Raw genomic sequence first — 5,429 nt, forward strand, 5'->3', positions numbered from 1 at the left:
TGTGCTGGGCATTGACCTGCCATGGAGATTTTGCACAGAATAAAAGGAAAAAAGTCCCTGCCTTCACAGAGCCTGCCTTCTACAAGGAGAGACAGACAACAAAGAAACAGGAGTAAATAAATATAGGGAGGGTGTGAAGGGTGATAACTACTGTGGAGAAAAATAAACCAGGCAAGGTGGCAGGGAAGCCTGGAGAGGAGGCTGCAGTTTTAAGTAGGGTGGTCAGGGAGGGCCTCAGGTGATAGCAGAGCAGAGACCTCAGGGAAAAGCGTTCTAGGCAAGGGAACAGCACGTGCAATACTTTCCAGGGAGAACACGCTTGCTGTGATCAGGGACCAGCGAGGAGGCCCAGGAGGTGAGTGGACAAGGGGGAGGACAGAAGGACAAGAGGCTCGAGATGTGTAAGTATGGCAGAGTCGGAGAGGACAGGTGCCCTAGGGCATTGCTCAGTATGTAGGGCCTTTGGCTTCGCTAACTGGGATGGAAGCCGCTGGAAGGTTTGGTCAGAGGCGTGCCTTGACTTCCATTTTGCAATGCTTATTCTGGCCGTCATATTGTCAAAACCCTGAAAGTGAGCAAAGTGGAAGCAGGCCTGCGGGTTAGGAGGCTCCTGCAAAATTCCAGGCAGAGGGGATGCAGGCTTGGAGGTAGTCATGGAAATGCTGAGCTAAGTGCTCAGGTTGTGCATTTATTTTGACAGCCGGGCCAATAGAATTTGCCAACAGGCTGGATGGTGACCTCAAGGTTGTTGGCCTGATTAACAGATAGGATGGAATTGCCATTTCCGGGGATGGGGAAGATGGGGGGATGGGTAAGTACAGAATTCAGTGCAAAGCAGGCTGGGTTTGGGGTGAGAGGTTCAGGCTGCAAGTAAAATTTGAGTTTTCTCAGGCCTGGTCTGCGGCAGGGCCCAAGACAGCGATCTGGAGGCATGTGGTTAATTGCCGTGAAAGCCTCCATCCGTGAGTTATTGACTGTACCTGAGTGGGGAGGGGGTGCCTTTCAAGACAAGTGGCTTGGTTAGCCCAGTTCTCTGGAAAAGGGACTATGGATCACTGGCAGCCAACAGGCAAGCCCAGAGAGAAGGTGGGAAGGATGGGGGTACTGGCCCTGTGAAGGGGACCTGGGAGGAGATCCACGGTGCCCACTACTGAACCATCTGCATGTAAATGGTCCTTGAAGCCAGGAGGCTGGATGGAGTCATCTTGACTGTAGGTATATATTGAGAAGCAAGAGAAAAGGGTCGGGGATGGAGCCCCGGGGTCCTCTGGGCCATGAGAAACCCACCGAAGAGACTGAGAAGGAGCTGCCTTTCCGACTGGAGGAAATAGGAGAGTGAGGTGTTCTGGGATCTGAGCTCCCGTCATTCAACCTTATTCTCTCTTCCAATGAGCTGCTTAGTCTAGTTAGCGTGCTCTGGGGATGGAGGCAGGAGCAGACTGGACTGTTCCACAGGGATCTGGAACAGACTGGAAGGGCACTGAGTTTGGGGTCTTTGGTGTAGGGATGATTCACTGCCGGTGGGAAACACACTTTTGCTTTTCCAGGCTTCCTCTTCCCTCGTCTCACTATCCCAGCCTCTGGGAACCTGAGTGTGCCCTATTTCTCCTTTGGTCCTTTCCTGCGGCCTCGCCCCCCTTTCTCCTGAGATCCCTTCCTCTTTCACCTGCACTAAGTGTTCCTATGAGGATCTTCTAGGCTACCCAGCTACTGTGGCTTTGGCTGAATTTGCCCAGGGGCTGTATGGCCAAAGGAGTCAGAGCTATTGCCGTCACTGATGTCCAAAGTCAAGGCACCCCAGCCCAGCGATGAGTCAGATCCCCTATGGCTTCCAACTATGAGATGCTGGGTTCTCCTTTCTTCCCTCGTCCCATCCTCTACCAAAGAAGCTTCTTCTGACGTCAGTGGGGAAGAAGATCATCAGTTGGGACTACGACGAAGTGGAGGGAGACCCAGTGAGTGCCCCCCCACCCCCGGCATTCCTGAGTCATGGAGGTGGTGCACCCTCCAGCTGTTCAACCCTCCTGACGCTCTGGGCTGCCACGGACCTTCCCCTGCCATGCGAGAAAGTGCAAGGAGACCACCCTGGGGACAGGGCTGGGCACCGTGGTCTGACTCCACCCCCCGTACCCTGCAGAGCTCGCATTTGGTCCTCTTGCTTTGGTCCTGAGCCTGGGCTGGGCTTTCTGTGGAGGATGTATTTCTGCACGGGGTTGAGTGTAGGTGGTAGTGGCGGGGTCCTCATTCACTTCTGACCTTGGCCTCTTTCCACTGGGGATTGAAAAGCACCTCCACCCCCATCCTAGTAATGGCCCCCGAGAAGGAAACCCTGGGGACGGTATGGTCAACATCGTCAGCACTTTGCTTTGATTGAAGGGTGTAGAACTCAGTTACTAAGCTTTTTATTTCAAAGGAGACCAAACTGATATATGTGTGTGTGTGTGTGTGTGTGTGTGTGTGTGTATGAGCCAATATGGATGAGCCAATCCCTCCAAACCTACCATGAAACCCCAGTGTGCAGGCTGCACTCACCAACCTCAGCCCAGTGCCTCCCTGAATGGGTGTCTTAGAAGAGCCTAGAAGATTCTTGTACCCAGACCTCCTGGGTTCAGCCTCAGTCTGGTCTGTCTTTTGAAAAAACAAACCTATGTGTGAGCCTTGCTGGAGTTTCCAGACCCGCCTACGATGCCTCGCTTGCCCTCCGACCCACCCAACGTGTGCAGCGTTTGGTCTCCTCAGGCTGGTCGGCCCAGGGAGGCCGCCCACCCTGGGGGCAGGGGCATCTGTCCAGCCACACTGCCATCCTGGTGACCCAGGCAGGGGCACCCACTGGGTGGGGTCTGACGGCTCCTCCGTGAGGTCCCTGCGGATGCTCAGCGGAGGGTTGGCGTGTACACATGGGTTAAGAAGGGACTCATTGTCTGGAATATCTCATGTACCAATACATTGAACATACTAACATCTTTCTGAGTCTCAAGACTTTCTATTTACGGCCACGAACCTGTGGGCCCCCCGCTCCGGGATTGCGGAGACCACTGGGTATACTGACCACAACGGCCGCCTTAGGAAAGGTTGCTTTTAGGAGTTCTTACTCAGGGAATGTTAAAAGCACAAAAATTGTATTGAACCAAACTCCGTGGCAAACAGAAAATGATTTGTTAGATTGTCAGTGGGAAAGGGTTTATTATGACTGCTGGTGGGATAAACAGTGGCCGGTTTCTGCCAACATTTATGGAAATAACGTTTTTAACTTTTAAATGTGAGCTGTAAACCTGAGCGCCTTCAGTTTTTCAAAAAGAAAAAAAAAATTTCAATAGTGAAACTGTGGGGAGAAGGTGGAGTGGAGCCAGAGAAAACATTCTCATTTCATAGTGTTTGCACAGGGGACTACAACACAGTTCGTAGCGAGGCACTGAGAAAAGCCCACAACGAATCCTTCATCGCAGCTGTCTGAACTCTTGATCATCTGCCATCCCCCAAACAGCGACTTCTTTTTTCTGGTGACTCTAGGCTTGAATGACCTAGTGTGGGGAGTTTAAACTATATACAAGGGGCAGGGGGTGGGGAGAGGAGAGGAACCTTAAATAAGCCTCAGCCAAAGGTTTTGTGCATTGGACTTCCTGTGCCCGCAGCCGGGCAAGGCTGCCCCCCGCCCTGTGCCCGTGGCATCTCCTGGAGAAGGAAGACACCAGCGCAGTCCAGCTTCGCCTTGACTGACCCTCTCCTCCCCCAGAACTAAGGGTCAGGAGCAGCTGTGGTTTGTGCCGTCCTTGAGTGCTTCTGTCTCTAGGGCAGGCGTGTGAGCGGCCCTCTCCTAGCACCTCCAAATGCTACGTGAATAAATGGGTTGGCTCACTATGCTCTCGGCGCTGATAGGGTAAGATGCTGGTGCCTCATTGTACAAGATAAGGACAGGAACAAATTAGGCAGGTTGGCTAACAGATCAATCCCAGCACCTTATTGCTCACTGCCGGGGGGGCCGTCAGTAGGCCAAGCCATCCAGGTTGCTGATATAAAGGGGGCTGGTGTCTTTGCCACCCCTCCTCCTGGGGTAAGGCAGTTTATACAATCTCACTCTTGTGGGAAATTAGGACCTAGGAAATTGCTGAAAACAAGAATTTCTTTTTAAAAAATCACATGAACTGTTTTGCTTTTTTCCCCCCGCTACTCTTTTTTCTCTCTATCCACTGGATGAGGCTGTCTGAATCACACCCAGTTGCTCTGGGATGCATGTTCTAATGAGCTCTGTTTTCTCAGGTCCGTGAGATTTCTGACGTTGACCTAGCAAAGCAGAAGCCTCACCCCAAGGACTTTCAGATCTCACTCAGCAAGAGGTCCCTGCCTGAGAGAGGCAGGCCGAGGGCCTTTCAGGAGAGAGAGAGGCTTGTTTTCCCAAGGAAGGTTTTTTTTGTTTTGTTTTGTTTTTTTTAAGAGACCCGGGATTTCATTAGGAAAAACCTTTTCCAATCCAGGGCTGGCTTTGGGTCTGATGAGTTGTTCCCTCACTGCCAGCGTCTCAAAGGGGAAAGAATATTCACGGTTTTAAACAAGGCCCAAACTCATCTCCGGGCCTGGCTGCCAACAGCCACCAGGCTCCGCACATGTCACTAAAGGCAAGCAAGGCGAAAACCAAGAGAATGGAAGGAGGCAGGTGCAAAGAGTGAGGACCTGGCCGGTTCGAAAACAGAGACCCACGGCAGGGAGAGTTCAGACATGAACTTCTAGAGGAGATGGTTGTCACAGATTTTGTTGGTGTCAGTGGAAAAGTTCGGATTGAGGAGTGGTGACGGTGGGAGGAAGAGTTTGTGCGTTGACAGATGTCTTGGGTCTGGATCCCTAGAAGCAAAGCCTTATGCGAGTGATGAGTAATGCCTGGTTGGGTGAGGAGGGGGAGGGGGCTGCGCTCTGTAGGCTCCTCCCGAAATCCTGCTGCCGGGAGAGTTAGGCTTACAGGGTGGGCAGCCTTAGACACAGCAAGTTTTAAGACATTATCTTCAAGATTATTCGACAACCTTTTTTTTTTTTTTAAACAAGAAAAAGTCACTGTGATGTAGCCTAGGTATAAAATACATTAAGCAACCGTTTGAGGAAATAATCATTTATTTTAAACATCTCAGAAGCTTTGTGTTAATGGGCCCCCACTTTCATGCGCATTAAACATTCACTAGTCTCAAAACACGCATAATGACAGTATTTTAATCATTCCCTCTCTGCGTGTGTTTTTAGATCCCACGACATCCATTTAGATGGCACCAAATCAATGAAAACTTCAAAACTTACATGTTGGACTTATTTTGCAGTTTATGTCTACAAAACAATACATTTACATGTATTAATATATTTGCAATACATTTATTAATACGTTTGTATTAATACGACCTATTGTGGGCATGGTATGACATGAATGTTCTTGGGCTATTACATAACAG

The sequence above is a fragment of the Sturnira hondurensis genome, unplaced genomic scaffold, assembly GCF_014824575.4.
Source record: "Sturnira hondurensis isolate 20B ecotype Veracruz unplaced genomic scaffold, ASM1482457v3 Scaffold0019006, whole genome shotgun sequence".
Classification (NCBI taxonomy): domain Eukaryota; kingdom Metazoa; phylum Chordata; class Mammalia; order Chiroptera; family Phyllostomidae; genus Sturnira; species Sturnira hondurensis.